Source organism: Conger conger, chromosome 6, assembly GCF_963514075.1.
Source record: "Conger conger chromosome 6, fConCon1.1, whole genome shotgun sequence".
NCBI classification, from domain to species: Eukaryota; Metazoa; Chordata; class Actinopteri; order Anguilliformes; family Congridae; genus Conger; species Conger conger.
In genome coordinates this window covers 19,364,102-19,375,659 of record NC_083765.1, presented here as the reverse complement: position 1 = coordinate 19,375,659, position 11,558 = coordinate 19,364,102, and positions in this window count along the sequence as shown.

Here is an 11,558-nt window from a genome sequence, read left to right as displayed (position 1 = left end):
GCTTCAGACTCAGCACAGAGCTTCAGACCCAGCGCAGAGCTTCAGACCCAGCACAGAGCTTCAGACACACTCAGCTTCAGACTCAGCGCAGTGCTTCAGACACACTCAGCTTCAGACCCAGCGCAGAGCCTCAGACTCAGCACAGAGCTTCAGACCCAGCGCAGAGCTTCAGACCCAGCACAGAGCTTCAGACACACTCAGCTTCAGACTCAGCGCAGTGCTTCAGACACACTCAGCTTCAGACACAACACAGAGCTTCAGACCCAGTGCAGAGCCTCAGACTCAGCACAGAGCTTCAGACACACTCAGCTTCAGACTCAGCACAGAGCTTCAGACCCAGCGCAGAGCCTCAGACTCAGCACAGAGCTTCAGACCCAGCGCAGAGCTTCAGACCCAGCACAGAGCTTCAGACACACTCAGCTTCAGACTCAGCGCAGTGCTTCAGACACACTCAGCTTCAGACCCAGCGCAGAGCCTCAGACTCAGCACAGAGCTTCAGACCCAGCGCAGAGCTTCAGACTCAGTACAGAGCTTCAGGCCCAGGACAGAGCTTCAGACACACTCAGCTTCAGACTCAGCACAGAGCTTCAGACCCAGCGCAGAGCCTCAGACTCAGCACAGAGCTTCAGACCCAGCGCAGAGCTTCAGACCCAGCACAGAGCTTCAGACACACTCAGCTTCAGACTCAGCGCAGTGCTTCAGACACACTCAGCTTCAGACACAACACAGAGCTTCAGACCCAGTGCAGAGCCTCAGACTCAGCACAGAGCTTCAGACACACTCAGCTTCAGACTCAGCACAGAGCTTCAGACCCAGCGCAGAGCCTCAGACTCAGCACAGAGCTTCAGACCCAGCGCAGAGCTTCAGACCCAGCACAGAGCTTCAGACACACTCAGCTTCAGACTCAGCGCAGTGCTTCAGACACACTCAGCTTCAGACACAGCACAGAGCCTCAGACCCAGTACAGAGCCTCAGATGCACTCAGCTTTAGACCCAGCGAGCAAGGAATAAATAATAATAACAGGGTAATATGATTGAATATAAAAATGATCACAGGATAATGAATGATCTCTCTCTCTCTCAGGCCTTGCTTTGAGTGAGTAAACACAGTCCTGTGGATTGTGGATGGACTGGTTGGGAAGCATCATACAGTAAATATCACATGGGACAATATAGTCATGCAATAAATACCGTAAGAGACAGGATATAGTCATATAATAAATATCAATAAGGAACAGGACAGAGGCATATGATAAATACCAAAAGGAATGGAATAGATTCATACAATAAATTCCACAAGAGACGGAACACAGTCATATAATAGGTGCCTTTGGGGAAGTTGTGGAATTCCTACATGGATTCAAAGGGCCACATCTGTCTGAGCAGGGAGGGGTCCTTCAGCCGGCTCTATCTGTGGACACAGCTGTCCTCTCTCCTGCCTGACTGCGGGTTCAGGTGGAATGGATATAAACCTGTCCATCAGTGCGGCCCTGCGTGCCAAGCCCAGTATTTCTGTCTGCTCACAGGCCTGCGGACAGGAAGCATCTCTGCTCCTCTCAGGAAGAAAAGAACCTTCTGCCTCCGGGCACTGGAATGAGTTCTGCAGTTATTCACTGTCTTAGAGTATGTGTGTGTGTGTGTGTGTGTGTGTGTGTGAATGTGTGTATGTGTGTTTATGTCTGAGAGAGAGTATGTGTGAGCCTGTGTGTGTGAGTATGTGTGTGTGTGTGTGTGTGCATGTGTGCAGCTGTGTGGGTGTGTGTGAGAGAGAGGGAGAGAGGGTGAGAGAGAAAGAGAGAGAGAGAGACTGTGTGTGTGTGTCTATTGTCTGAGAATCTCGGCATCTCTACTGGATCAGGTTAAAGCATAGCTTTTAAAATTTCTCATGCCTAGAGCTACCTTAACATGCAGGGAAGTATTGTTTCCCTTAATGACATAAAAATATGAAAGTAATAAATATAGACAAATGACTAATAAGACAATCAGCTTGCTGGGTCCTGTACAGACCCAGAGCCCTGCAGTGTTGCAGTGCTAGATATCTAGATATTGTTGTTTGTGGGCAAATGTTAAACTAGCTGAGTTGGGCTGAATGGCCTGTTCTGTTCGTTATGTATTCCTGCATTAATCTTATATTCTGATCAGGAATTCGGCAGACCCTGTAGTACGGAAGAGGCCCTTGTGTGGAGGAGAGGATTCACGGGATCCCCGGGGAGTACCCAAACCTACCATGCCACAGAGGCAAATCTAAAACAATATTAAACATATTCTCACAATTCGTTTTGTGTTTAGAGCCAAGTCACTGTACTCCTTTGCATGATGGTTCTGAAGTGAACCCAGGCGTGGTTTTACAGTAGTACATCTGGGATGCATTTGATTACTGAACAGCACTCTCTCCTGTGTGGGATTGGTCACTTCCAGGGTGAGTAACAGAAGAGCAACCTCTAAGAGAATGACTACTGTACACATTGGTCATACAGCCATTTTGAGCCATTATTTCCAGTTGGGGGTTAAAATCAATACTTTACAGTAAATGCTCCCAGTGAATATCGATGACCTGTATTGCGATTTCATCTTCTGAGGTCGTGCTTCACTGATGCCTCAGCTGCAATGAGTCATGGCGTTTGTCCCTGAACCAAAAATAAAATCAGATCTTTCTCCAACCTTCAGGCTTATTCACTGTGTTAGGCACTAGCAAAAACAACAGACAAATCAAAAACATACATGGTGAAATGGAAATTATTAAACTTTCACAAGTAGTCTCTTCTATCAGAACAGAACAGTGGTGGGAAGGCACCTCCTTGGTTAAGGCAGTATTTTAGAAAACTTAACCCTATCCACTTTACCCCTTGTGGTTGAGTCGTTGCAGTTCATATTTGTTCATATTAACATCAAACAAAAAACTGTGACGTAATAAAACTGCAAAATGGTGATGCCAGATTTTTATAAAGCTAGTGAGAACAGCAGTTTATTAGCTTATCAGCCTCTTATTTGCAAAGCAGAACAATACAACTCCAGCCTCCCCACGCCACACTCACAGTTTACAACCCTCACCTCAGACAATAAAAGGCATATCGTACTATCCTTGATACAATTTCTCTACGTCAAAAAATCATGTTCCAATATATAATTTTTTTTTTTTTCTCAAGTCACTTTTATTCCACATCCGACCACCATATTTCTGGCATTGTAGAAATATAAGTTTGTTATATTGTTATAAATTATTAGATATTAGACAGACATACACCGATCAGCCACAACATTAAAACCACTTGGGTAAACCAGATTAAATGCTGTAAACTGTATAACCTTGTCTATAAACACATAGTATTTCATTATATGTACTTACATCATATATCAACCCCACACATACTGGAAAGGACATCATATATCTACCCCACGCTTCCAGGAAATAACTCCACATATCAACCCCACACATAGTGGAAACAGTATTGCATATCAACCCCAGAACTACAGGACACAGCACCATGAGCAGTCATCATAAATCTCTGCTCTGTATTATTGAAATTGGAGGCCTGTGCACAGGCAAGTAGAACAGTGATCGTATTTCTCCCGAGCCCAAAGGAGACGGGCAGCTGGAAAAGGGAAAGTGAGAAAGACATTAACTTTTCACATAGTCTCACTTTCAGACTGAAGAGCACTTTATCTGCTTCAGCATTATCAAAGAGCATGTAAATAACCTGCTTTACATGCTCTGATAAAACGTCTGAGTATTTTAGAGTGAACTCAATGAAGTGTTATTTGTGTAGTGTAGTAATGTATTAGTATAAGACTGTAACAGTGTAGTAGAGAAGGAGTGTATTCATTTGATTTATTAGTGCATAGCAGCAATAGAGCAGTGTAGGTGTGTGGTAGTGTAGGTCTTTGCACAAAGTAGGTGTTTGTTCTCCCACAATTTGTCGGGCCATATGTAGCATCAGGCACAGGAAACTGGAGTAAGTGATGTCTGTGGGTTCAGTTAGTGCCCGTCCTAAGGACCATACCTCAGAGGCATAACATGGCAGGAGAGCTGAGTTCAGCTCAGCTCTGGGGCCTGAAGGCTCGTCTGAATCAGCTCTGATTCTGCAAGATCAGCCCCCGCTGCAACATCTGCTCATCTGAGATGGTTTCCTTCCCTTTGTCAGTCCAGAAGGGAACATCTAATACTGTAATTGCACTGTGTCATAGAGAGCCGTAGCTGCCAGGGATGTAATCCTTCTTGTTTTGAATTTTTATGATCAAGCTGGGACAGGAACCTTCTCCTCTGGTTTTGCCAGCCTGGGACTCTCTTTAAGGAACCTTCCCCTCTGATTTAACCTGCCTGGGACTCTGTTTAAGGAACCTTCCCCTCTGATTTAACCTGCCTGAGACTCTGTTTAAGGAACCTTCCCCTCTGATTTAACCTGCCTGGGACTCTCTTTAAGGAACCTTTCCCTCTGATTTAACCTGCCTGGGACTCTGTTTAAGGAACCTTCCCCTCTGATTTAACCTGCCTGGGACTCTATTTATAGAACCTTCTCCTCTGGTTTCACCAGACTGGAACTCTTTTTAAGGAATTAGGTGCAAACACTTATAACAGCTCTTATACACTGAGCACTTTATTAGGCACACCTGTACACCTACTTATCCATGCAATTAGATCATCATCTAATCAGCCAATCGTGTGGCAGCAGTGCCAGCAGTCAAAATCATGCACATATGGCCAGGAGCCTGAACACTGCATTGTCTCCTGCTTAGTCTAATGAACTGTACAGCATCTGCCAAATGCCATTAATATAATGTTATTTCTGTAATTGCTTATCTCCCGGGATTTTCACGAATAACAGTCTCTAGAGTTTATTCACAATGGTGCGAAAGACAAAAAACATCAAATTCTGTGGACGGAAATACCTTGTTGATGGGAGAAGTAAATGGAGAATGGCCAGACTGATTCTAACTGACAGAAAGGCAATGGTAATTATTGCTCTGTATACTTGTGGTGAGCAGAAAAGCACAACACGTCGAATGCAGATGGGCTACAACAGCAGAAGACCACGTCGGGTTCCACTTCTGTCAGCCAAGAACAGAAAGCTGAGGCTGCAGTGGGCACAGGCTCATCTAAACTGGACAGTGGGAGAAATTCTGCTGAGGCATACAGATGGTAGGGTCAGAATTGGGCACCAGCAGCATGAATCCATGGATCCAACCTGCCTTGTGTCAACAATTCAGGCTGGTGGTGGTGATGTAATGGTATCGTTGTGTAACCTCAAAAGGTCTTTGCCAATTGATGAGCAATTTGGATGCGGACAACAGGAGTAACACCAGGACTTGTTCTCCCGATTCGGGTATTCGCAATTGCGCTCCCCCGTTGTATTGTGGTCTGCAATTTGACTGAGTGAGTGTAGCTTTGCTTGCAAAACATATTGAATTTCATTTTTAGTGTGGCTTGGACTCTCCTTCCACATTTCCTATAGCAGGCCCCAAATGCCACAGGGCCTTCACCTGTACAGTAACCCAAAGGGGGAAAACCCCATGGAGGCTGGGGGAACCTCTCGGACAGCAAACAACAGAGGATCAATTGATTATCCCAATTTTGGATATCAGTGGAAACAAATTTACAAATCGTTGTCTTCAGCGTCCTATTATTTTGTGATATTCTGTCTCTCAATGTTAAAATGTACCAATGATTAAAATTCTACACAGTTCCATTCTTTGTAAGTGGGCAAACCTACAAAATCAGCAAGGGATCAAATAATTATTGCTCCCACTCTATACAGTACAATCGGACCATTATTTGGTTCAGTGTTTTATCCTGGCCCAAATTACCTGCCATCGGATTTCTGTGAGCCCCCTGAAAAAACGGCCCGAAAAGCTGCATGCTGTCCTTCCCTGTGTGTGGGTCCTGACTCACCCCATATAACTTGCCGTTAATAATACAGAAGTAGGGGTATGATATGGCCCTCTGCTGGTTGAATAGATTCCCATTAATCTTATGGGCATGGGAAAGGGTGTGAGAGGGTTGCGGGTCCGCTTTGTGGATCCTTCCTCCCCGTGTTATCTCAGAGGGACAGGTGGTTCTCTGCTAGCTCAATGGCCGCACCTAGGGAGGTTGGCTGGTGGCACTAGAGCCAGTCAGCCAGTCGGAGGTCCCTTTTGGAAGCCCCATCATGAACTGCTCCAGTGCTACCTGCTCCACTATTTTCTTGGGGTTGTGGCTCTCAGGCTGCAGCCAGTGTCCAGGAGCTGCTGGGCATAGGTGAAGGGCTGACCGACTGCCACAAACGAAAGTTCCCTCAGTCTCTTTTGGTAGCCCTCCAGCTTCAGTCCCACCTGTTCCGAACCAAACCAAACTGTATCTTTCACTTTCATGCTTTCACTCTGTCAGCTCGTCTCTCTCACACCACAGCTCCCTCATCAGTGGTTCCCCGGTCTCAGACGCCTACTGTGGAAAAGAGCGCACATTTAACAGCCTGGACTAATTCGTTATGTAGTCTAGGTGTGTGTCTACTTAAGCAGTAGGCGTGGTCCTTGGATTTCCCTGCCTCTGTGTATTAAAGGATTAGATGTAATTTAGGGGTGTGACCAATTCTAACTTCTCCCCCCAACCCTAACCATAACCCAAAATCCTAACCCTAACCCTAACCATAGCTATAGCCATACCCTAACCCTAACCTAGCCACCTATAACTAACCTTGACCATGACCCCCTAACTGTAATCCTAACCCTACCCTATCCCCCTAATCCTAAACTAACCCCTTAATCCTACCCCTAATCTTAACCCCTTAACCCAAACCTTACCCCTAACCCAAACCATAACCTAACCCCCTAACCAAGTCATATGCCTGATAGCAGTACCCTGTTAGGCTGTTAGCACTGGCACAGTGACACCAGACCATGGTCGCTGTACTGTTTTAACAGGATAAACTACCTGGTCTCCCACTGCAAAAAAATAAGGTGCCAAGATGGGCACGGACAGCCGCCGGATTTTAAAGTGAAACAGCGATGCAGCAGGTATGTGTGGAGTTTCAGGTAAACCTGCACTCACTCACCTGTGGCAGGTGTAAGGAGTATACATGAGAGAAACATGCTTTCCAGGTATTTATGAGTGGATGTGTAGCCTGTAGGGCACATCCTCTACAGTGGAACACTTAGACAAGCAGAGACATGCCAGTGCTAAGCCTCTGTGGTTTTCATTTCATCAGATTTCAGCACCGGATCAGTCTCCTGTTTATGCCGCTCACAAATATCTCTGATCATAAGACTGAAGTTTGAGTGACTGCTGTAACTGAAGAAGATCTGACCCCTGAATGTATTCATCTGTGGGGCAGGACGGAGTCTCACCAGTCCATTCTGTATCGCTACAGCTGAACAGTTCAGGTTTGGAATCATCTCTGCCCTCCATCCACTGAAGGTGAAATGCCTTCACCTGTAAAATTGAATGTGGTGTACCTGGGATTTGTTATTGTTACAAGCATTGACCCAATACATTGTCAAAATAAGGTATTGTGATTATTATTATTATTATTAGTAGTAGTAGTAGTAGTAGTAGTGATCACTTTTTTGTAAATTGTACAAGGAACATTATCACCATTATTATATTACTAATAAATAAAAGCATGAGTAAATAAATGATTTAAAAGCAGCCCATCCCTGTGAAGGCTGACAGCAGTGTTAGGCTGGAGTTCCGGAAACTTCTGAGTGGCGGTTTCAGATTCCCCTCCCCGCGGCTCAGTTCCAGCTCATATTGATTTATCTGATCAGGTCCAGGCTTCCAGAGCAGAGCCCTGCAGTGCTCCCTCATTTCCTGCTGAAATCCGCCACTCTGCCCTGGCTGTGTCCAGGTGTGTGTGCTTTATATAACACTCCACAGGTGTTTCACCCCGAGGTGTGAGCTTAGCTGTAAAAGTGAAACACCTGCTGCTCATATATTATTTTTTGGGGTAAACGCCTGTATTCAGGGTTACTGCCGTTTATGCTCTCTCCCATTGTAAAGCACTTCAGGCCCTGTCCTCTGGGAATGGAACCAGCAACCTTCCAGTAACAAGCCAAGCTCTTCAACCATCATGTGAAGTATCACAGGACTGTGGAGATGGAGTTATGTCTAATGATCTATGTTTCCTGGATCTGAGATGATTCTGCAGAATTACTTGTTTCTCCCACTAGCAGCAGAGTCCTGCGATCTCCCTTTTCAGATACTCAGGTGTGGGTTTATTTGTGACTAGAAGCAATGTTTCAGTTCCAGTTAAACCAAACATTTGTTAAGAATTTCATGTTTATTGATGGTTATTTTTCAAATAGTAAAACTAACTGATATTATGAACATGTAAAAGAAGAAGCAGAGTGGTTCATTCAGACTCAGGTGGTAAGCAAAGCATTCACATTCCCTGTACTGGGGCTGGAGCGTGTTTTCAGCACTAAAGTCATCTCACGGATCATCTTACCAGCCTCTCTCCAAACAGATAGCAACACGACTGAAACACAATATGGCCTCTGTGCAATTACTCACAGGAATGTTTAGGGGCAAAATTGTTTAATAATTTTCTTTTAAGTTATACAACGGCATATCAGAGAGAGAGAGAGAGAGAGAGAGAGAGAGAGAGAGAGAGAGAGAGAGAGAGAGAGAGAGAGAGAGAGAGAGAGAGAGAGGAGAGCCATCAGGCACCTTAGGTTTATAAGCATTCCTCCTTAACTCTGACTCTGAGAGAGTAGTGTTCTATAAGAACATATAAATGAGAGAGTAGTATTCTATAAGAACATATTCTAAATGAGAGCATAGTATTCCATAAGAACATATTCTATATGAGAGAGTAGTATTCTATAAGAACATATTCTATATGAGAGAGTAGTATTCCATAAGAACATATTCTATATGAGAGAGTAGTATTCTATAAGAACATACTCTATATGAGAGAGTAGTATTCCTGTAGTATTCTAATATTCTAGTAGAAACAGGGCAGCCGGCACCTCGTCTTGTTTCACACTGAACACAACTCCGTCTTAGTAAAGGTTTAACACCAGGTATATTTATTTTCTTTGCTAATTAATCCAGCCTCCAGTTCCCTTCCTAAAATATGCTGAGGAAGGCCTTTGCGCTCAGAGTTGACTCTACACTCTAGGTCAGTACATGCTTAGAGAGAGGCTCAGAGCAGACTCTACACTCCAGGTCAGTACATGCTAAGAGAGAGGCTCAGAGCTGACTCTACACTCCTGGTCAGTACATGCTAAGAGAGAGGCTCAGAGCAGACTCTACACTCCAGGTCGGTATATGCTGAGAGAGAGGCTGAGAGCAGACTCTATACTCCAGGTCAGTACATGCTAAGAGAGAGGCTCAGAGCAGACTCTACACTCCAGGTCGGTATATGCTGAGAGAGAGGCTGAGAGCAGACTCTATACTCCAGGTCAGTACATGCTGAGAGAGAGGCTGAGAGCAGACTCTATACTCCAGGTCAGTACATGCTAAGAGAGAGGCTCAGAGCAGACTCTACACTCCAGGTCGGTATATGTTGAGAGAGAGAGGCTCAGAACAGACTCTATACTCCAGGTCAGTACATGCTAAGAGAGAGGCTCAGAGCAGACTCTACACTCCAGGTCGGTATATGCTGAGAGAGAGGATGCTTCATACCGCACACCCTCCAGCTAAGCAGCTACATTCTTGCCTTTGAGGAATCAGATATGTAATGTAATCTCTGCTTTTAACAAGCCTGCGGTTAACATGGCAACAAGGCCTCAATGTTGAATATGTACAGTACATACTGCTCTCATCACATTCACTTCCACACAGGGCAACGTCAAAGTCTCTCTACATATCATCCCATTCACTTACATACAGCAAAGTCAAAGTCTCTCTACATATCATCACATTCACTTACATACAGTAAAGTCAAAGTCTCTCTACATATCATCACATTCACTTACATACAGTAAAATTAAAGTCTCTCTACATATCATCACATTCACTTACATACAGTAAAATTAAAGTCTCTCTACATATCATCACATTCACTTACACACAGGAAAACGTCTCTATACATACAATCCCCTCCAAAAGTATTGCAGGGTCAATTCTTTTGTTTTTGCTATACACTGAAGACAATTGAATTTGAGCTTTTATTTCCTGGTATTTCTATCTAGATTTGTTAAACAACTTAGAACATCACCTTTTCTATCAGACCACCCAATTTTTAGGTGAGCAAAAATATTGGAGTATGTTATATGTGACTGACAGGTGTTTCTTGCTTCCCAGATGTGTCCTGTTAGATTGATTGGAACAAAAAAAAAATGTATTTATTCATTAGGACAATAAATAGTTCTACTCTTAGTTTTAGCCTTGGGTTTTGCCTGTGAAGACTGCATTTGTGTTAGAAAAGCTGAAGATGAAGACCAGAGAGTCTTTGGGAGAAAAGCAAGCCACTTTCAAGCTTAGAAAAGAAGGGAAATCGATCAGACCATTGCACAAGCATCGGGGATAGCTTATACAACAACTTGGAATGTCCGGAAAAAGAAAGAAACTGCTGGCGCAGTGAGCAACAAGACATCGAACTGGTCGACCAAGGAAAATAACAGCAGCTGATGACAGAAACATTGTGAGAGCTGTGAAAAAAACATCAGTCAGTGACATCACAAACAATCTCCTCAGGGCAGAAGTGAAGGTATTTCAATCAACCGTTTGAAGAAGACTTAGAGAGCAGCAATATAGAGGCTCAAGATGCAATTTGCAAAGAAGTACAAAGATGAACCACAAAAGTTGTGGAAGAAAGACCAAGATTAACTTCTACCAAAGTGATAGAAAGGCCAAAGTATGGAGAAAGAAGGGATTTGCTGATGATTCAAAAAATACAAGCTCATCTGTGAATCATGGTGGAGGAAGTGTCATGAATTGGGCTTTCATGGTTGCTTCTGGAGTGGGCTCACTCATCTATATTGATGATGTAACCCATGATGGTAGCAGCAGGATGAATTCTATGAAGTCTACAAAAACATTCTGTCTGCCAACATACGGAGAAATGCATCCAAGCTAATAGGGAGGAAGTTCATAAATGACCAAAAACACACTGCCAACACAACAAAGGACTTAATTAGGGAGGAAAAGTGTAAGGTTTTAGTCTGGCCAAGTCAATCAACAGACCTTAACCCAATTGAGCATGCATTTCACCTCCTGAAGAAAAGATTAAATGGAAAAAACCCTGAAACAAACAACAACTGAAAGAGGCAGCAGTAAAAGCCTGGAAAAGCATCACAAAAGAATGCAACAGTTTGGTGATGTCAATGGGTCGCAGGCTTGATGCAGCTAATGCAAGCAAATATATGCTACCAAATATGAAGTGTTATTTACTTTCATTTACTAAATAGTCTCTGTTCCAATACTTTTGCTCGCATAAGAATTGGGTGCTATGTTCCAAGGAGATAAACACATCTATGTGTAAATACCAGGACATAAAATCTGAAATTCTGGACATTTTTCTTGAGTTCATCTTTTTATCTCAACCCCAAACGTATTCAGTGTAAGGCAAAAACAAAGGAATTGGCCTTGCTGCTCCAATAATTTTGTAAGGGACTGTATCATTACACACTGGGCAAAGTCA